Source organism: Excalfactoria chinensis, chromosome 4 (genome assembly GCF_039878825.1).
Source record: "Excalfactoria chinensis isolate bCotChi1 chromosome 4, bCotChi1.hap2, whole genome shotgun sequence".
Taxonomy (NCBI): domain Eukaryota; kingdom Metazoa; phylum Chordata; class Aves; order Galliformes; family Phasianidae; genus Excalfactoria; species Excalfactoria chinensis.
The window spans coordinates 85,752,148-85,775,559 of NC_092828.1; the positions used below are offsets into that span (position 1 = coordinate 85,752,148).

The 23,412-nt window shown below is 35.4% G+C and overlaps 1 long non-coding RNA gene across 1 annotated transcript in view; it reads right to left on the minus strand.

Moving 5' to 3' along the window:
- Window positions 1-8,616: 8,616 nt before the first annotated feature.
- The window catches only part of LOC140252225 (uncharacterized), a 45,290-nt gene continuing 30,494 nt past the window's right edge, over window positions 8,617-23,412 (minus strand). Inside the window, exons 2-4 of the long non-coding RNA XR_011903581.1 lie at window positions 12,224-12,332; window positions 10,193-10,261; window positions 8,617-8,777 (exon numbers count right to left, since the gene is read on the minus strand). This is a non-coding gene — a long non-coding RNA (uncharacterized lncRNA). The remainder of the gene's footprint in view (window positions 8,778-10,192; window positions 10,262-12,223; window positions 12,333-23,412) is intronic.

The following is a 23,412-nucleotide window of genomic DNA, read 5'->3' on the forward strand; positions in this document are numbered from 1 at the left end:
GGTCCCTTTTAGGATACCAGACTCAGCTTAAGATTTTAAAATCTATGATGAGACTTACATAGATGGGCAATTTAAAACACTTATGAAGAAATTCTTCAATTGAAATTTCTAATATTTCTTTTTCAAAGAAGAAAGAGGGAGAATGATCTAATATGCTGCATAACTGTAGGTTCTAAAACAATATTTGAGGTCTCATAATCCATAAGGACCCCTAAGTAATAAAAATCATCTAGCATTTAACAGAGGCTGAGGTTGATCAATTAGAAAATGAACACTGGGCAGCAATGCCGTCAGGAACTGATAAAATTTCATTATCTAACGCTGAAATATTCATGTTTTAGTTTGAGAGAATAAAAAGATCCAAATCTAGACAGAACTCCAAGATACGTGTATATTAATAAGCTTATTTTTTAAAATTTCTTTTGGATAAACAAAGGTTTTAATTATACAGGTCCCTGTTCATTCTGTTTGTTTCCTAATTAGAGAAAAATGGCAAGTATCCCAATCTAAGCTCCTTCCCTCTGAAGAATTTAACAGTACATTTGGACAAGCACATATATTTATTTGGAGACTAAACAATGACTAAAATCCCATTTGCACTTTACAGAGTAAAGTTTGCCAGAATTTAATATGTGAGCCAAGGCTCTGCTCTCTGCTAATGGCAAAAATGGCTGCCCGTGCTCTCAAGTACTGGTTCATGTACTTTCCTCTTGGTGAGCATAAACCTGGAAACACCCACAACACCTGTAGTTTATTATGAATGGCTGTACTGGAAATACGCATGTTCTTACTGTGAAAGGAAAGAAAGAAGACAAAGAAATATGTGCATGGTAACATTATAGACAAACATAACTGTCAACTTCTAACTGATCCTGCTGAAAGCACTTAACTGCAAAGAGCATTTATATAGTAACTTTCATCTAATCATAGAATCACCGAGGTTGGAAAAGACCTAAAAGATCATCCAGTCCAACCATTCACCTATTACCAATAGCTCCCACTAAACCATGTCCCTCAACACAATATCTGTAGCTCCTTTAACACCCCCAGGGTCAGGGACTCCACCACCTCCCTAAGAACCGCAAAACACAAAAGCTTTGTATAAAGGTAGTTAGAGATTATTGTTAAAGCAAGTCACCAATCTAAATGAGATGAGGAAGCTTACAGAGGTCAGGAACAAAACAAAGCAATGTCATTTCTAGAAACAAGGAAAATGACCAAGATTCTGTGCTCTGGACCAACAGGCTATTCAATGAAAATTCTCCTAACCTATTTAACCAATGTATAATGAAGCCAATTATTTTTTTTTTCTATAAGCAGTAATTACTTTCCAGATCATACCTCGTATGAGGGTAGTGAAACACTACCAAGTAACTAGGATATGAAATGCAAGCATCTTAAATGACTACATGCTTAGAAAAAAAATAATAAAAATAAAAAATATAAAAAATCTCTGAAAATCTCTTGTAATTTTAGCAATAAGTACAAAAAGATCAGATACCTGTCACCATTGGTCTTGATTGAGTCTCAGTCATACTCAGCATCATAAGTTTCTTGTCCTGAATGATTCCACTACCGTGTTTCTTCCCTCTGAAAACAATCTCCTGGCCTGTTCTTGGGAAAATGTTTCTGCAGCCCATACCAGCAAGTGCATCTTTTTGTCTTTGCCTCAGTTTTTGAGTCATTACTGGAATTAAGCTGGCATGAATATAAAATGTATTAATTCATGCCATCAGGGTACTGCAGTCAAATCTTGGGTCCTGACTCTGACTCCTATCAATTAAATAGTTCAGCGATTATCTCTTTTGACAAGCTTATTTATATCAGAAATAGCAACTATGGCGCAGATGAGATACCAGTTATTTCTCCTGCCCTGCAAACAGTCACATCAGCACAGAGTTCCCATCAACAAACCGAGTACCTCACAGTACACAAACTACTCTCTCTGTGATTGAGGTATTATTACCACCTTCTTTCTATTGTGATCAACTAAAGCACAGAAGAAGCATCCATAGGAAAATTAGAAAGATTCAGACATAAAAAGCAGGCCTAGAAAACCTATCAGATATCCAGACAGTAGGATTTCTCTCTTTGCAAGTCATATCAGTAAAATAAAAAATCTTGTTTTTTTTTTTTTTTTCCCTTTTTATTTTTATTTTTTTTAAATGAAAAGAATTTTGCCATACATAATGTATTATAAGCATTTTATTCATCTGTATTCAGTCTATACCTCTGTCCATTAACTTCAGCCCTCTGATTAACAACATGGACTCCTGTTCCAGTACATTCTTTTTCCAGACAGCTTTTCTATCATTCCTGGAGAATAAACTGTGTTTTCTCCCTCTTTTCACACCATACAACGAGCGATCACAATGGACAATTCACTCTCCTAATACAGTTTTAATACTTCCTGCTGTGACAGTACAATTGTTCTGTTTTCTCCCTTCTAAAAAAGCCTTTGTATTTCTCTAACTATGCATAAAAGGAAGCACACCTATTTTATGAGCATTTTTTTGTATTACTCAGTTCCAAATCTGGATTCTCTATCCTTCCACTGAAAGGCAAACCTGCTCAAAGCTGTCAACAGAACAGTGTCAAGCTGAGCTGTGCCATGATTTATGCAGGAGGGCCAGACCTGTCAGTTCCATTGTCATGACAGCAGGAGGGAGAGGAGAGCAGAATTCTTAGTACTGAAAAATTCTGGACTCACTACATCACAAATCCATGACCAGTTGAAAAGGACTGAACACACAGTGCAATTCATAAAAAACAAGAAACAACAGAAGTTTTCTTAACACAACAGGGTAGCAATTTAATACGTTGCAAAAATTGTGCAAAGAAAATCTAACATTCAGTGTAATCAGGATCAATTCTACCAGTATTTCCATAGTATAAAAACACCTGTACCTGTTGGTAAATACTCCATTTGCGTGGACATATGTTCACTTACACACACCTTTTGTGTAGAAGATGTTAAACATTTCACTATAGAACTAAGCAGGCCAAAGAAGTGCTGCTGGCCTCTCAGCCTTTATTAGGAAGAGTGCTATTGGCATCGAGGAGGTCCAGTGTCAGTGTTGACATTTTCATGCAGATTACTTTGGAATTTTTGTGCAGATGATGCGTGTGTGTGCCTGTGTTGGATGCACACACATCTGTGTACTCAAGGGATTGCACTGAAACTGCAGTTTTTGGAAAGAACACTGACTCTTACGTGTTACAGTGCAGTGCCTAGCAGAGCTGAATCCTAATCTTGACTGAGGTCTGCAGATATGACTGTTATATGCTGCTTGCTGACACTACTAAAGCTACCTAGGAAGACAGTTAATTTTTGCTTTAGTAGGTGTAATTTCTATCTGTTGCAGGTTACAATGCTACAAACATTACATTTCACACTCTCTTAAGTTTACAAGCAGGCTATCTATAATAGCTGCTTAAAGAATTGACAGAGTCAGCTTAATATAAATTGGTCATCATACAAGGAAACAGAACATACTATTTAGTGTATCAAATCCTTAATAAATCCTTCTCATAATATATTCTGAAGATTTCATTACTCAGTTCCTAAGTGAGAGAACTCAGGTGCATGACGTTAACAGACAATTAAGAAGTTTATCAATCCAAGGAAGAAAAAAAAGCACATGAGATCATATCTATGACAGTTTTCTTGTTACCATTTTGCTTCCAGCTACTTGGTAGATTCCTGCTTCATTCTAGCATGCACACACCCTGTTATTAGGCTGTAGCTATAAAATGAAAACTCACTGTAGGAAAAAAGAACATCTAATTGCTTTCTTTCTTGAAGGTGCACTGTTCAGTTCTCTTGTAGGACTGATAAAATCTGACATGAGCATTGTAATTCAATGCATCAACTAGAAAATGTAAGAAGACAGGTTTTCTGAAAAGGCAAACACTCGTGGTTTGGGGTTTTTTTGAGAACACAAGAAGGGAATCTTAAGTAAAGCTAATGTATGCGTTATCTTTATCTCGACAGGAAGAATTTATAAAATGTACAACTAAGCGATTTTGTGTATATCATTACACAGAAATTTAAGTATCTATAAATATGGACAATAGTCCGATATCCTGTCAAAATGACAAATTCGGATCTTCAAAATAGACGGTATTTGGTGGAGCTGCATTTTATTTTTTAAATTAATGAAGTGGAGATTATAAGTAAAAGCTGGGGGAAAAGTGCTCTTCTGCAAATAGTAAATATGCATTTCTTACAATGTTTGCAGAAGATTATTCTTTCCCAAGAGCAATTCACTGCTAATCCATTTACTATACATACTGAGAAACATCAAACCTAAAGGAAGGCTAAAGAAAAAAAACATTAAGCTAGTTTAAGATAACCATTTTTTCCCCTCATTTTGTGCCTCTTTTTTACTTTCAGAATTCCATAACTATAGTGATGTCAGTAAAATACCAGTGTATGTCATTCAAGACTTTTTTGCCAGTCAAAAAAATCAAAAAATCCCCCAAAAAAAACAAGAAAATCTCTGAGAGAATGAAAGAGGTTGATTGCTTTCATTAGGGGAAAAAAGAAATAAATTGGTTTAGGAAGATAATGTTTGTTTGTTTGTTTGTTTAATATTTTTAATATAAAAACTAAATCCTCTTTTAGGATGCAGGTACAGGTTGCTTCCTACATACACTTACCTCAAAGGAGCTTTAGGAATATTTCACAGTTTTCAGCTGAATGCATATGGAGATGAGGCTCTGCTTTCCATATTCTTGATCTCTTCTAAAAGATGTAAAAACAACCTTTTCATTTTTTTCTCTTTGTTCTGAAATAAGCACAGGCCATGAATTTGCAAGCAAATGGTCAACTGCTATTCCTCAGCTAATGTGGAAAGTCCTCAGCATTTCATTTTATTGCAAATTATAATGATATAGAAAGGGCAAGTGCCTACAGTTATTACTCAGCCTGATAAAAGAAATCAAACCTCAGTACGATTGAATGACAACACACTTCAGTTCATTTCTTCCTTGGAATCCATTAACCTCTTTCGTACAAAAGCTCTAACAGGTTTGTTGTTTTTTTTTTTTTGATCTAGATACAAGGTTCTTTTATTAGCAGTTACTCTATCACATACTGCTCTAAGAATGTACTCTGCACACAGCCTTTAGTTAGAGGGCTTACAAATTAAATGGCTATCTTGTCTAGTGCTGATAAAATATCAGTACATGAAATAAGGAGGGCATCAGTGATAGAAATATAAACTTCAAGATGATACCTGACCACTGTTGCAGATGAAGACTTAAAAGTCATACAGGACAGGAAATAAATAAATAAGGGCAAATAAAACAGCATTAAATTTCACTGATAACTGAAAGTTGTGTTTTGCTTGTTTGGCTACTTTTGCAGCCCCTTCATCAGCACAAACACAACTGATGTGAGCAGAAAACAGAACCTTGTCCATCTTAGTTGACACACTTCTTACCTGCAACACAAATTAGAGAAAATACAGTCCTTGCTTACAGCTGTTGAAATTAGTAGTGCCTTAAGTTATTTTCCTAAATAATTTAATGTAAGTATTAATCTATTCTGTACTCATTTCTTTTACTCACCCTTTACAAAATGCATACAGTTTTGTTTGCTTCTCAATTATTTGGAAAAGAAAGTGAGGAGAGAATACTAAAAAGTGTGCAAATGACTGCATCGCTTATTTATTAATAAAATTAAAGAATGGCAGTATGGTACAGTGATCACGTGATATTTTAATATGGTAGCCTTAGGCAGCAGTAATACATGTACACTTCTTTTAGTCAAGCAATTTATAATACATTGCATAGGCCCTATGGGATCTCAGAGCAGCTTTTTACAGTCAATTTAGGAAAAGGAAATAGGAATGCTTTTTGCAGATGACTACAACACTCCTGTGAGCCCTAAAATACAAAGTTCTCAGTTTATCTCTCCAAAACAAGATCAAAACAAAACAAAAACAGAACCCCAACTGAATTCTCCTGATATTGTTATCCTCACTCACACTCCACTTTCAACTGCCACTCACTCATGCAATCTTCAAATCAGAGCAGCAAAGCTCATTTTCCTGGCTGGGGGGCACAGCTGCCGTACAAGCTCACAAGAGCTTCAAGGCAGAGAATGGCGTTGTTTAACCTTCTTTGTTGCCTTGTCCTGGGAAATGAAGGTAATGATTACTCAAGCTATTTTGCCTCAAGTGTTTGTTCAGCATTTTTCTCCATTATAGTGCTCTGTGACTGAGCATAAATAAATAAATAAATAAAATAATTAGAATTAAAATTAAGAGTTTTGAATTGAAATTGAGGATGAAGGACTGAATACTGGTCATTTAAAGGAAAAAAATATATATATTCTACCTTTTTCTAAATCAATTTCACCACAAAGCTGCACTGATTTTCTGCCTCTAGCTGTTTTCCATAGTTTCAGTGCATGCCTTCTCAATGCCAGACCAGATAGCTCCAGTATCTCTGTCCAGTCCCACACCAGACTGGACTGGACTTAACTTCAGCTGCTTTCATTCTCTCTTCCCTTGCTTTCCTAAATCAAACACCTGTCCTAAGATGCTTTGGAGTACATCGGTTCCAGTAAGCTATGAAGAATTTAGAAATAGATATAAACACTGTCACAGAGCTATTTATGCTGCCTAATTTTTCAGCTGCATTTACGTTATGCACAGTTTAAGACAAGTAGTACAACTGAGAACAGCTCAAATAGCAGAGGCCAGGAACAGCATCCAACTGGAAATGTGGCCATAGCCACACTGTTGTGAAGCTTTATGAGTTGTATCATGTACTTGCCCTCAAGGCTAGGGAACAAAAGCTGATCTTTTATTTCATTTGCAAGCAAACATGTAGTCTAGTGGTCTCTGAACCACCAATAGACTATTACAATAATCTTATTTGGAGTTATGAATTGATACTTCCAGTTATTTTAAGGGATTTAAGGCAAGCAGAAGTCATCAGATTCACAAAGGATTTGGTGTTACAAGTTTGCATTACAAAGGAAACACTGCTTAAAATCCAAAGTGTACAGAATGACAACAGATTAAACATTTGATTTTGCACTAGGTAAAAAAATGCCTGTTTCTAAGAGCAATACAACAGCTATCCTCTAGTGAAAGTACGAAAAATAATGTATAATAACTTAAAAGCAAAAGTTGCAGAATTGATGTTCATTAGACCTTGCAACAGACCCAAACTTAAACAAATACTGTTTAATAAATTCAATTGTCTAGGTAACTTATTTTGTAACCCTGCCTAAATTTCCAAAAATAAAAAAGTTGGGAAAAAGAATGCAATAAAAATGAAGGCTTAATTTGATTGCTTCTCTAAATTTCACTTGACGTTGAGAATGCCTAAAGAGGAAGAACAAAGATTCTTAGCTATAAAAATACAGCTACTGATTCTTTGTAAAAACACAAAGAAAAATATCATATATTAATTATTTAACTGTAATATTCTTTGTTCTAAAACAACTGTGAATATTTTCTTTTTCATAGTACATGACAATTAAAATTATCTTCCCCAAAGCCCTGATGATATGCTTTCCCTGTGCAGGTGAAATTTCCATTCACTCACAGAATTCAAGACAATCTGTCATATATTCCAGGGACACTAATATATTTTTTTTTTTTCATTAAAAGAATCAACAATTTTACATCCAGTACACAGAGAAGCTGTACTTCACACATCAGTTTTTGATTATAATTTATGCACAGCCTTATCACAATACATTCCAACTAGAAACAAGTATGAATTGTGAAAACGTTCTTATTTTAAATAATACAACATATGACCATGCTTATAGCATCTCTAATATGACTTACACCCTCTGGTCTGCTTTTTTGAAGGAAAAAAAAAGGGGGCGGAGGGGGAGGAATACGGGTATCATTTGTAGTCGTCTTTGCCTTTATTAAGTAGACTTTTGCAAACGTAAATTCAAACAAGAGAATAGAGCTTCAAATTCAAATAATCTACATAGAAACTGCATACCTTAGCCACGTTAGGTTAATAAAGAAAAACAACAACATATCTGTGGAATCAAACAGCAATGCTAATGTCTTTAAGCTCTGAAAAATTTGATTCCAGTCACTATAGAGATAATAAGCAATCTTATTTAGCTCTAAGACGCCTTAGTCTATGGCATATATTGTCAATCTTATATATGAGTTTGACAATAGTGTTTGCTATTGACTCACTGACTTACAGACTGAGCTCCTAATTTTTTCTATTCATTACACACTGTGAAAATGTTCTCACCATATAGTAGTCATGAGAATTAGAAAATAATGAGATTCTTGGAACAGTCACATCAGGGAGTCAGGGAGGTAAAAGAAACACAAACCATTTCCAGGACCTAAATTGGCCAAATCAGACTTCCTTCATTCACTCATTTAACACATGTCAATCATAAAAAATTAAGTACTCATACATGCATTCTTTGCAGAATATTTCTACAGTATCTTTTTTTCTGTATCCCTGGTGCCAGATTCCTGTTTAGCTCAGAAACTCCACAAAGAAGCAGGAACTTCTACAAGCTACAGATAAAAGACTCAGGGAAAGCCCCTGAGTAAGGAATTCAACAAGTACATGTATGGTATTCCATAGGTTTACCTCCATTCTAGACATTCTGACTGTTATAAAAGGAAAATTGAGGCACATTTCTTTTAAAAGGTCCAGAAGGATGCCTAACATCCTTAAATCCAGCAAAACTGTTCTCATAACAGCAGGAAGTCTCTCTCTTTCTTCAAGTAAACTCGTATGTCATCAGGTTAAAGTAACAGGTTAACCTACAAAGAAACAATGAAAAATGATCAAGTTTTTGTAGTAATCAATGAACTAATTAATGTACATATTAACATATGCTAAAAGCATAAATTCAAGTGTGTTCATTTGGATAATTTTTCTAATACCACCTGGCATTTGCTCATTTGCTCCCAAGAACTTAATGTTTCTAATGAAAAGAGATTTCACTTTAGGAATACATTTCTGGAATCAGAAGTCTAAAACATGAAAGATCTATCAAGTCACTCACATGTCCCTCCTGAGATGACGCAGAATGTATTATTAACGGTGCAATGGCCTATTCCATTCATTTGTGATGATATGAGGCTTTCACAATTTCCATTTCAAAAAGAAATGTATCATTTGATGAAGTTCACCCCTAAAATGTTTTTGGTCCTGAAATGCAACACTGGCTCTTCCTTTCTTCAGTTCTCCCTCGCTGCTCTTAGGATTCGTATTTTACACCACTGAAAACAAACTACGTCCTTCACTGATGCTTGCACCACTCAACCACTTGCATGATGTCATCCACCAGCCTTCTTAAAGCAAGTACTGCAGATACTGCCATTGCTTACAGAAAAGCTTAGATTGAAATCTCCTAAGTATCTTATCCATCTGAATTATATTTGCTCTTTCAGTAAGAAGGAAAGTCAAATGTTCCCTTCAGAGGGTTTTAGCACACTATCTCTTCAAGAAATGGTGAGTCAAAAAATCAGATTAGTGCAGTAATTTTGCAGTGTTAAGATTTATATCACAACATTTACCTTCAATATTGTTTTAAGATTGAAAACTTGTCTATTATAATACATATACCAGTTAGATAGTACTATCTTTGGCTAGATGTATTGTTCTGAACAATAGTATTTAAATGCTACAAACTTCAGCTTAAAAACAATCAACAAAAATACTGAACACTCAGTAACTCATCAGCACCACAGCAGATACACTTAAGCATTCTCATGCTTCACTTTCATTTTTAATACCTAGAAAAGGACTCGGCCACTCTTATAAGGCTATCTTTTCTATAACCCGTCTGCATCCTCCTCGCAACACTGATTTCAATTCTACCCTTGAATCATGATTCCAATAATGTTGCCAAGATGCACAAAATTCTTTCTCTTATCACAGATGTTCTGTAGACGATCTTCAGTCAGTACTGTTGGAATGATGTCTGTTACTTTCTAATTACATTTTTTCAGCAACACAATAGAAAACAGTCCCCCAGATGAGTCACAGCTGTGCTTATTATGGTACCAACAACTATCTTATGAGACTATCATCAGTTGACACAGATACTAATCTAACGGGATATTGGCAATGTGACCTGCAGATGTACTGAGCTTTGGCTTACTTCTGAAGAAGAAATAACATACAAAGATTGTTACTGACAAAGAAATAAAATATAAGTTATAGAACCAACCTTGCTGATTCCCTTGAATCATACTGGACTTCCTTGGACCTTGACTGGGAGAAGTCTTGACCCTGGAGACTGAAGAGCAACGAAGCTGAATTAGCAAAAACACCCTAATGTCACTGAAATTATACTTTTCTTATTTTATTTTAGTGATATTTCTCCAAGATGTTTGTAATGTCAGAAAGAATGAACCCAAACCTTAATATAAAGAATTGACTGTTGATTTTATCAAGGACATTTAAATGCAGACGTTGCAAAATAGTGATCTGCAGTTCATAGAGGAAATAAACAAAAGCCTGGTTCTCCACAGAGAAACAAGCTAATTGTAACACTATAACTACCTTTTTTTTCCCCCTTTTCTTTTGTCTGTAGGCTACCAGCATAACCTAAGTCATTAGAAGTAATCAGAATAAATCAAAGTGAAACAAAATGCTGTGCAGAGAAAGTAGTTTTCTACCCATTTACTGCTTTTCCGAAAACAAGGCAAAGTAAAATTAGTATCAAGTCTTGCAAGAGGAGTTCACTGACACTGCAGATAAGAAAATCTATTAACTAACAGGAGCAGTAGAGGTGCAGATACTGAAGGTATTAATGCCTTTTAAAAAGCACTGACAGTTTCCACTTGTCCCTTGAGCATAATAGTTTATTGTGCTACCTAAAACAATGCTACCTTGGAACTGCTCTGTAGAAACGGTTACTGAAAGAAGTCTCAGTATGGAGCTTAAGATGACTGTCTTTCAGTCCATGGGCAAGAAAATGAAGTCATACTGGCACATACGCAGGAAACTTAGCTGTAAGGAGTCCTTGGTGTCCTCCCACGCTCAAAACACTTTGGAGCATTTCCAACCAAGCATCTCTGCCCTTCATGTGTATAACTTATTGTACACTACTTGGAGCAGAAACTGCATCTTATTTGGGACTTTGGAAGCACCTCCCGTGTACTGCAGTAAATTATTACTGGCTTGAGAATCACTTAAAAGTGTACATTTTTTGGCTGTCCCTGTTCACATTAAGTAACTGCAGTCTATCATGTCTGTTTCATACTATCTGAGCACTATGGACAAGTGAATAATTAGCTTTAGCAAGAATAGTCAGATTTATGTGAGGAAAAATTTAACTCCTAGAAAGCTCAGCAACTCAAGAGATGGATTTGTCTCTTCATGCAACACTAATCTCAGTTCATATTTCCCATGTAGTTAAGATAAATTGGTAAAAATGGACATGATTTAATTAGAAACTGAACCCTTCACAGAACTTGTCTCCTAAATGCAATTTGTAATGAAAATGAAACAGACTATTTTTAAAGATTGCAAGCTTCCGATTGAGAGGGGGAGAAAGGGAACGATAATTATAAGTAACTTATGCATAGTCCTCCCCACAGCAATGGAGATAGATAGGAAAGAAAACTTTTAGGATCTTTCTCTCTTACATAGATGACAATAGCAGACAATTACTCTAGAGTGCTACAAGATTCACCCCTTTTAAAATCTCAGAAGGAAGTGAAATCGCAGTTCTATACTTCTTGGAGTAACCCCCCAACACGAAGGAAGGAGGCAGCCCAATATTATGTCCTACCGTTTTGTCCTGCAGAAGATTTAAAGGATGAAATCTCTCATTTCCTGTGTTTGTCCTACCCCAAGAAATACTGAATGAAAAGTAGAATGCTAAAAATATTCTTTCCGAGTTAGTTTTTCTTGCATTTCTTATGTCGAGTTAAATTTGTTTTAGCACACAAATATGAAAACTATTCCCAGATTATTTTCTTTTAATGCTTGTACAGACATGGAATACAAGTACCGTAGGGAATGGCTTTTTAGCAGCATGTTTTTTTATACATTTTCTTCTTTGTCATGGATTTGCTTTTTGATTTTGTACAACATCACATACAAAGTGCACTCCCAGAACTTCTATAGAATACAACACTGCACACTTGCACAGAGAGAAAAACACCTCCCTCTGCCAACACTGCCAGAAACTTGTATCAACTTGTATCAACTCAAAAGTTACAGTATCAAGTAGAAATAAAGAACAACGTACCTCGCAACATAGTAAGTCTTTTATCATAAATCACCAGCTGCAGTGAGAATGCAACATGAAGTCCCTTTTCATATAAGTCTCTTGGCATTCACTTCATCATTCCAGTAAACTGCATTTGTAGAAAAAGGACATTAAAAAAGGTCACTATAGCTACAGTACCTCAGTGCGACACAAACTCTGTTGCAGTGCAGTGTTGAGTGCAACGTCAAACTTGTACAGAATTAATGGAGAAAAAGATAATAAAAATATGAAGGTAAAATACAAAGCCAGGCACTCTATCTGCCTCTCACCCACCTTTTTACACATAAACTGAAGAAATGTGGAACATAAATACCTGCCAGTTCCTATTTCCAGAAGTCAGCAGACAGAAATTACCAAAGGTACTTTCAATTCTCATATCTCAGTTCCTTACATTTCTCTTTGGTACCCACTGTGGGAAACAGCATATTCTGCTAGATGGAGGTTCAGTCTGATGAAATAAATACAGCCATTCTAACATTATTTTCCATTTTAATTCTAGAGAAAATGCCAATTAAAGCAATGATGCTGTCTCTGTCCATCTGTCTGCCTGCCAGTATTTCACGTCCTGCTAAAACTCAGGAAGATAATTACAACAATATTTTCAGACATTCTTTTATTCCTACAAGTCTAGCTGCTGGATACAACAGAGAACTAAAGTTTAATGGTGTGGGAAACACTACATTTATTAGCAGCAGACTGCCCAGCAAGCATGCTTACACATAGTTCCAGCAAGCATCTCTTGTCAGGAAAGGGTGCCACAGGACGGAAGAGAAGAGCTACTGAGTTTATTTCCAGTATAGCTTTGAAGGTACAAACCATGAAAGAAGAGGCAAATTAAAACAGAAAAAAACCCTACACACACACAAAGCCACAAGAAAGAACTTCAATCATTCCTTCAAATAATTCATTTCCAGTTCAGTCCTTGTGCTTGCCTGTTAGACCTTTGCTACCTGACAGGACAGTTATAATAATTAGCTCTGACAAACTGAAACCACACCAACTAGGTCCTGCCCCAGGTATTCAGGTGCTTGAGGGAGGAAACAGCATAAGCATGTGGGCAATAAAAAGTGGAAACCTGTGAATCTAAGGTCCCTTCCAACTCGCACAATACTATGATACTATGATACTATGATGAATGTTAGGATACGCCTACACTCAAGGTTCGGATGGATATAGAAGCCAGCTGTCCAGGATAAAAAGAAAGCAGTATTAAACAGATTGAAACAGCCTCCCATGAAGGAGGTTTCCTCCTAAAATCAGTCATTTCTAAGGCAGAGCAACTTAAACAGAAATATTGTTAACATAATTCCATCAAGAACATACACAGCTGCAATAAGTTTCCAACTTGGAATTAGATTGAAAGATTAACTGATTTTTATAATAACAATATAGAGGAAAAACACTGAATAAACAATCTGCTCTTAATTTATTTCCTATGATACTGCTACTGTAAGGGAATACAAGCTACATTATTACTTTAAAACAGCTATATTCATTTCCAGCAGCCCAACTGAGATCAGTCACGGAGTTCCTAAGACAACTGTTTCTCAGAAATAAATGAAAACCAAGATGCAAAACAATTTTTTTCTTTTTCAGCTTGCCAGCTTCCAAAACACAAATGAAGCAAAAGTCAGTAAAAATGGCACTGAAAGATTTTAAATATGATCTCAAGTCAAAGTACATAAATATAAAAAAAGCTTCCACATGTTCTCTGAATCACCATTAAAAAAAGAAGCAAAACTACTTCAAGTTCTGGTTTTGATACTGTCTTATTTTATAACCCAGAAATCCAGTAAACTACTCCCTTTTTGATGATGTACTCCAGAATAAAAATATATATATTGTTTTGCATCTTACCAATAACATGTAGAGAAACATTATTTATTTTCCTCCTTTAGATTAAAAATAACTGTTCAAAGTATCCACCTAGTTACTATAAATAACACCTCAACTTCTCAAGCAGATTTTCCAGCTCTCCTTTTTCTAACAGAATTTCCATAGATACTCTCTGCTGCCAAATTATGCAAAATTTAGACAACCTACCTGGTAAAACTCACGCTGAATATGTGCTTTATTCTTTCTACATGCAGTATATATGTGCATCTAATTCAGGTCACTTAGCTGAGTCACTTGATAATATGATGACCAGAAGTGTTAAACTCTTCAACCTAAATTCCTAGTAAGGGCTCTTGATTTACGAGTGAGTTACCTTAATAAACGTAGCTGGAGTGGATTAGTGCCGAGCACAATTCAGAAAATGAACTACAAAATCCCTTCTCTTTTGCTTTCTCTTCTCCTTTTCAGTCTCCTCTAGGTATACTTGCTAAAGGCCTTGTTCCCTCTTTGTTCACCCACAAATGAAGGCCTTTCTCGGTATTTTGCCTATTATTGTCTATCCACTGAGAAATTAACACACTTTAACAAATCAAGAATGCATAAAAAATTAATTCCTGTATTTGTACAAGTCTTTTAAGGCACAATAATGAATTCTTGACTTGCAATATTTTACAAACTGTTTAATTAATAACAGAAATGTTAAAAAGTATGTTGACATACCATACTGTTCAAGATGACATCTTTATTTAGAATCGGTTTAGAGAGGAATCAAGAAAGATGTTAAAAAACAAAAATAATAGACAATATTCCACTGGGAGATGTTTTATTCATGCAGACATTGTGAGAAAAGAATTGAAAACACTGAATGCGTCTTAATTATAATCTTGAAAATGATGAAAGAATTGTGCCCATTTCCTTCAGCAACATATGAGCTTATAGTCTAATTCAGTACCGAGCTACAGATTTTGGAGGAAGAAGTTTTGGAGGAAGCATTCAACCTAGTCTACTTTTTACCTTTTTTAAAAATAATAATAATAATAATAATAATAATAAATTAATTCTTCTTATTATTTTTAAGCAAAACAGTGAAGTAGTTTTAAAAAAGAAACGTCCTTTTAGAATATGAATTCCTTCCAATTCTGCAGCCAAGCAGTGTTGTCTGCCATTTAGGCACCAGTACAGAAATTCAGCAGTATATACCACCGTGGAAAGGTATTTTCAACATGAAAGTAAGGATACTAAAATGAAACGCGACACTTTACCCACTCCAGATGAGTTACACAGTGAATGGGGAAGAACCTCCTACCTTCCTGCAAAGGCAAAAATTGTTATTTTTCAATCAGCAAGTATTATATAATAGCAAGGTGATATAGTTCACGTGGTGCTAGAATGACTTTAATGTCCCTTCTAGAAACAAAAACAGCGTAAAATGACAGATTGGAACATATTAAAAATTTATGTATGCAATGTTTCTGTTGTTCTTTTATGTTTCATTTTTCATTTTCTACTTACTTTCTGTTGAATGCTATACTGATAAAGTTAAATACTGACTGTATTTAAGTTAAGTTGAAGCTTTTAACAGTCACAGTACGACCAAATGCTACATATAGCCTGCAGCCTTGGAGCCCAATAAATGTTGCATGGCTGTTCCCTGGAACATAAAATGCGTTTTGCATTAACAACAGGTCTTAGGCTTTTGGGTTACAAAAAAAAGATGTTTTTGCAATTTCCTGATATCCAATGTTTAATTTCTTTGAGGGTTGTATGACTGCATTGTTACATCTATTGATATACGCATATGTATATATACACATGTATATATATACATATACTTCTGTAACTAGTAGGTAGTAGCAAGAAGTAATTACTTTGTGCAGAAAGAAATATGATCACAGTATAATAACCTGATGTAAGGGAGAACCAACAGATGATAGCAGAGGTTCTGAAAGCAGAAAGACGTGATAAAAGATGTCAGGCTAAACAGTATCTACTCAGATAAGGGTCACAGTTTTTACACTACTTTAGGAACTTAGTAGATCTAGTTTTAAGAGTAAAGTGAAGAAAAATTCAGTTTACTCTTCAGTGCATGTAACATACATCAGATCTAATAAATTCAGAGATAACATAATTTGCAAACCAATGAACACAAGAACACAGCATAATGCATACAAAGAGCAGCCACAAAATACCAGCTCCCAAGTAGACCCATGAGCAAGAAGCCACCACCATCACACTGCTATTGGTTAGAAGCAGAAAGCAGCCCCCGCTGTTGATGCTTTCCTTCCCATGAGGGATTGGGACACTGAGAAATTATTTTAACTAAGGTTAGATACTCAAATTGTTGGGGTGCTGGTGAAATTTTTTTGAATTATTTCCTATATAGCTTCCATACAGCACTGAGGCTAATAGCCCCCCTGGCAAAACTGCAAATGACTGTTGTGCAAGAGCAAAAAAAGAAAGAGGATGAAAAGGGAAAAGGAAGAAATTATCCACTTAAGCTTCAGCATTTAATATGAGCCAAAATTGGAATGAAGAAATTCTTCTTCTTTTTTTTTTTTTTTTTTTTTTCTCTTTTTTTTCCTTTTCATTTTTAACAGAGAGCTCTAAAAGTAAAAGTGAATAGAATGGTTCTAAAGCAAAGAAAACAACACTTTTATAGAGTATTATTTATACTGTAATTTTGCATTGTACTTTTGGCCTGAGCCAGCTGATCTGGAATGACTAATTAATTAGTCCCTGCCCTCATTTGCCCATCTAAAAGATACTTATTCTCACCTGAAGGGCCTTGGGAGTGACTTTGATATTTTTTTAATAGATGTGCAAATCCATATTGCAAGCTTACAAATTGCAATGCATTTCAAACAACTGAAATTTAAACAAGCCTTCTTTGATTGTCCAGGGACAATTCTGGGACTTCCTGTTCTCAAAAACAGGTTTTCAGACTTAAAAAAATATCATTTCTGAAACTATTCCCATTAAAATGTGAAATGTGGTACGTTTTTGTTATTTGTAAACACATGGTTACTTTTTTAAAGAAAAATCACTCTCTTATGTTGCTTGAGGTATGTGATAATGCTGCAGATATGTTTCATCTTTTTTTTCATGTTAGTCTTTACATATAAGCAAAGCAGAACTCACCATTTTTTGAAAGCATGGTAGGAAGCTGCTTCAGGAATTCTCAAGGTGATTCTTCACACTCAGTTATTACATTCAGTAATATTAATTTTGGGAAAAAAATGAAAGACCTAAAATCTCTTCAGCCTGCATTCTGAGCGCACATAATGCCTATGTCACTAAGGTCAGGGAAAAAAAAGAACTTGCAAATGTTGGTGTTCCATAAGTATCAATAACATCACTAAATAAAGCAGTTCAACACAGACATGCTCTTAAAAGGTGATCCTGCCCCTCTACTCTGTGCTGGTGAGATTTCACCTGGAACACTGCTGCATCCCAGTGTCGAATCTTCAGTTCAGGAGAGACATGGGCCTGTTGGATTTTGTTCAGAAGAGGGCCACAAAAATGACCCAAGGCCTGGAATACCTCCCCTAAGTGAGAGTTGGAGTTGTTCAACCTGGATAGCATAAGGCTCCGGGGAGATCCGATACTAGAAAAAAGGGAACAGACACTTTAGCAGGATCTGTTGTAATAGGACAAGGGGGAAATGGCTTCAAACTAAAAGAGGGGAGATTTAAATTCGATATAAGGAAGAAGTATTTTTATGACAAGAGTAGTGAAGGACTAGTCAAGTTGTCCAGCAAGACAGCGGATGCCCCATCCCCAGAGACATTCAGTGTTAGGCTGGGCCAGGCTCTGAGTTATCTGATCGAGATGTAGATGTCCCTGTTTATTGGAGGTGAGTTGGACCAGATGGCCTTCAGAGATATCTCCCAACTCAAATGATTATATGATAATTTATCTTAAATATCTTTGCATTTACCATGGGCTTGACAGTTACTTTGAGGCAGTAAGTAAATTAATACCTGTACTGAAAAACATATCACAGATATAAACTGAGTGAGTTTTATGTCCACGCTTTTCTGACTTACATGTGGGAGACACTAAAGTCACAGTCATGCAACACCTAGAAAATAACTTGTAGAGAAACCAGTTCTGCACCTTAGAATTCCACATACTTACTTTGGTTCAATGTGCTAGTTAGCTTTATTAAACAATTAAATAGCAAATATACTGTTCATACAGTTCCAAAATGTCTTCTGTGTTTACTGATCTTGTGTCCTGCTTCATTTTCTTTCATTCACCCAACACATCACTAGAAAATGCAGCGAGGAAAAACGACATTCACGTATGGGTATATTAAATATGCCTTGATTTTAAAAAGATATCATGGGAATAGTTAAGAGTATCTGCAAATTCTGTCACTCCAAAAAAATGCTCCCATACAAACACTGAACAAAATCTCAGCCTTTCAAAATAAACGTGAATGGGTGATACTGCACTCTTAAGAAGGCAGGCACAGCTGTATAGGGATGACTGGCAGGAAAATGAGGCCTTTAATATTAGGGAGACAAGCTCTGCCTCTTTTGGCATGTAACAATTTTCACTAAAAATATTTTTTAAAAGCAACATCATCTATTTAATGACGTTCTTTACAAATCCAGAACAGCATTGCACTGTGGGTCTGGATTTTTCAAAAGAGAAAGTTGAAGTTAACGCCATTTTAAAATGGATTTTGTAATACTTATTTATTTTAAGTAACAAAACCAGAGAGCTAATTACAATGAACTGAGAATGCTTCTGGTTTAAAAGTTACTTAATCCCTTAAGGTTAGAGCTGCGGGTGCTGACTTTCTTACTCTCTCTATAAAGAACGAGCTGTTAAAAACACTAATTGACTGAATTCTCAAAATTCTCCTTTCTAAGAGAAATAAAACTGTTTTGAAAGGCAGCATCTGAATGTGATCTCGAGTCTAAAGCAGCTTATTTAGAGAAAATGGGATCCATAAATGTCAACACCACCTGTAGTCAGCCGGAAAATGTGTCTGCTTTCTGACAACAGCATTGATAAGCCACAGGCACATTAGAGCTAACATCCCTCACTTTATCTGCTAGATAAAAGTTAAAGAAAATAGAGGTTAAAAAGATACTTTCTATTTCTAATTTGTTTCAACACAAATCTGCAAATAGAACTATAATCGTCAAACAATGCTAAATAAAGTTCAGTGGATTAGCATTTTTCCTTAAAAATCATCAATGTAATGGAAAGCATGTTTGTTGTATATGATAAGTACTGTAAAACAGTGTAAGTATATGGAATGTTGCAAAGAAAGGTTACCTTAGGAGGGCGTTATGACCATAAGAAGTTGTGTGGAACTAAAGACACTCTGACAACTCTCCCAAAAAAACACAGTAGAAACACTGTTTTCTGTTTACAGAAAGGACATAATAGGAACAACATTTAGACAGGCAGAATATTTCAACAGAGGTTATGAAATGAAATAAATGTATTTGAGTATGTTACAGGGAATTAGTGGACCTAAGTTATGAACGTACCAAAGATGAAGAATGAAGTGCTGATATTTATGATAAGCATAGCTGAAAAGAACAAAGGAGGAACACATAATAATATATAATAATAAATATTACACATAATAAAGTTTTTGTTTTTTTGGGGGGGGGGGTCTTTTAAAGATTTCCTAGAGGAATTTGTAATAACAGATGCCATTTCCACAAGAGTTTTTTGTCAATAAGTCACAATGAAAATAATATTAACAGAAAAAGAAAAATGAATGTATTCTTAAGGATATATATATATATATTCATGTATAAATTATTAGCCAGAACAATTTCAACGTTGCTTTGCATGAAAATTTTGGGGAAAAAGAGAGAAAGATTGAAAAGCACGGTTCAGAGGAGTTTCCATGCAAAAAGTAAGGTCAATGACCCGCTGAGATCAGTATCCTACCAATAATGGCCAGGACCTTTGAATATGTAAACTGCATCATAGCTGATTTCAAAGCAGTGTGGAAATAGAGCAGATAAGCACAAAGGACCTCATCATTGGGAAATCAACCTCACAATCTCAACTGAGAGAGCAGTTGTCACCTTGGGAAATCACTGACAAGCTTTATTTTTTCCCTGGGTTTTTTGTTTGTTTGATTCCTTCTGTGCCTCTTTTACCAAAACTCAATATATATCAGCCTTGCAAAGTCTGGATCACTCATGCAGGTCTTTTCTTCAGACCCTTGAATTCCTCCGTGTTTCCAAGAGCTAAGTGAAAAAAAAAACCCAAAAACCTAGCGTACAATTTAATAGTTCCCCACATCAATTCAATATAGTTTCCTTAAGCGTTTAAGCATACTGTCCGATTCAGCTTCAAATAAAACCATGCCACAGGGCTTTAAAAACACTCTGAAGTGGTTTAAACTGCAAAGTCTAACACATTTATTGGTTCTAAGTAGAAGGCCCTCTTTCATTAGCTTAATTTAATTCCCTTAGTGAATTGTTATTCTTTTGAATCTACCATAATATTCCAATTACTCCGCTGAGGTATTGAGAAGAGCCTTTGAATACCTGTCAAAAAAGAAACAAAAAAACAAACACTAATAACATTTCTTACTCTGCAAAGATAATTTGGGAAATATTTGCAAATCCAATTTGGTTCTCCATATCCTTGTTTGGGTTTTTCTTTCTCTTCATAAAGAGAAAGTTGCGGCTGACAAATGCTATAATGTTAAAGGTTTCTCAAATTTTAGAGAGGGTTTCCTCAAACCACTTTTACTAATCTCCAAGATATGTGAGAAATAACCACAAGTTTATCTTTTCTCAATTTCTTCCAATTAACAGACGTGCCTGCACTCAGTATACACTTAATCTCACAGTTTTTGTTCATATTTGTAGCGTTAGGAAGTACCACAAAAACAGACATTACTTTGACACAAATGCACTTTTTTTCTTATGTGCTTTCTGATTTCTTTTCTAATAAGCTTATCACACACACTCATTTAAATATATTGTTTTAACCATAAATGAAACTGAATTCTTGAATAGTTACTGAACAAGTGCAGCAGAGACAATAGGAGCAAAGATTTGCTGTCCCAAACTGCCCTAATTAGATTCTTCTGCATAGAATAGAAAACCATCTTACTTTCATGCACCTTTCTCATTTGTTCTGAAGCTATTAGAAAGGACGCAGAACAGCAGGAGGTAAAATGTGAACAGGAACACCACAATTCTGACTCCAGCATCATGTTCATATTTCAGCAAATTACTTAGATCTGGAACTGTGTTGGTTAGAACTTAATGCACTTAGGAATCCTCCTGAAGTGCCAAAGAGGCTGCCAAATTGCAAAAGACAAGCAAGAAAGATCGCCTTCAAAAGCAACAAGCATTCTTCTACTTTGTCATAAAACTATGTGGTACTTAGGTCTCTAAAAAATTTAGATAAGAATATCTCATGAGAATTCTCACAGATGGAAGCTGGAAATATGAGGTCATTAAGGCTCCAATCTGCTCAAAACCAGAAATGCATGCCCAAGTGGAAGTGCCTCAATCTGATTTTCAAGCATCTTTGAGATAGTTGCCCAGATTTCTAATTTAATAACAGTTTGTGTCAGCTATAAATTCTACACTCTATAATTGTCAGCCAACGTGCTAGCATAATAACCAAGATTCAGGTTTCAAGTATCCATTGCAGTGACTTATTCAAAAAGTGGATTTTTGCTCAGGTCTACTTCTATTTAGGAAAAAAAACTAAGTTCTTCAGGGTCCCCACAGGGCAGAGATAAAATTCTACGAAGTGATGCAGAATACCTGTTAACACAGAGTCAGACGTGGTCTGCTAAGCTCCATCTTGCTGACACTGCTGTGCTATTTTAATTTCCAGAGCCTGCAGGCTCAGGATTCTTTGTTATTCTTTCACTGTACCCTGTAAATAAGCTTTAAGTTGATTCTAGAGCACCGAGTTAAAGAGTACAAGATATAATTGTTTAAGAGAGGATTAGGGCTTCCTCCCAATCCCCACCAATACTAACTTGCTCCTTTGCCCTCATTCTCTCCTGTAACTTCAATCTCCTTCTTTACAACTTCTTGGAAAAAATAAAGTAAACTGAGATTCTTATATAAAACATTAAAGAAACTGTTCCCATTTTATTCATCATAATCCCTTTGTTTTCTTTCATGCTTTCAAGGGAACAAAATAATATAGCATTTGATTTGAAATGACAGTGAATGACACATAGAAGAGTTTTATTTTCAACCAAAGACATTTGCAATTAGATCATGTACAAAAACATCCTAAAAGTTTTGACAATGTAATTTTTTTCTTTATATATTTGATTCTGACATTCAAGAATGTGACCTTTAAGATTAATTTCCTTTTTGGTGTGATTTTCTCATACCTTTTTTTGTCTGATAGTTAGGTATCTCATAAGCACAAGCTGTATATCAAAGCAGAGAACATAGCTACCATAATGCAGGCCTCAGTTTATTTTTCTCCATTTGTTCTACTTCAGGTTTTCATCTCACTTTATGTATTTGCTTCAGTGTGATGTTTAGAGATAATTTACTCAAATTAAAATTGCACATATTGCTGAGATCTCACACCTGCTGATGGAGTTGAACTTGACATAACTACAATTTTAAATACTCACCCGGCCTCATAGTACTTAACTGCACATAATTAGGGGAGGGAGACAAGATCAAGATCTTAGTCATGGGGAAACAACATCACCTTTGATTGTTGTCACTAAATTTTTACTATGCTGAATCAAGATGACATAAACCAGGACAGGGAGGAATTTTAAGCAATCCACTATCATGACACTAGACAAATGATAATTGAAAAAAGTAACTGTCTACATGAAAGGCAGATGAATACCTTTGCAGACAAATGTAGAAGACATGATGTCATTAAGTACCTTTAACAGACCACTATCCATTATCTCCTAGGAAAATTTAATAATTTCCCATTTCCATCTGGAACACAATACGAGAAGCAAGAGAGAGATATGAAACTGTAAGCAGCCAAATTAGTTTTTGTGTCTCCAGAATTGTTAAGAATTCAGATCCAAATGTAGGCTACATCTAAAATGTATGTATTGCAGCCAAAGGACTGTAAAATGACTAGGTCTATTAGCAAGTGCTTTCAAAAAACAGGATATCGAAGAGAGCTAAACGTCTAAATTACCATATAGCTGTTATATGCTGTATGATTTTAGAGCTGTTTCTTGAACATACACTGTGTCCTCCTAGCTTAGGAGAAAAATGTTTCTCTCCTAAATTCAGCCACTCAGATATTATGACATAATTTTTTACCTAAGCTCTGTTCACAGGAATCCTGATTGTCACACCTACAGGAGCACTGGTTGACATACA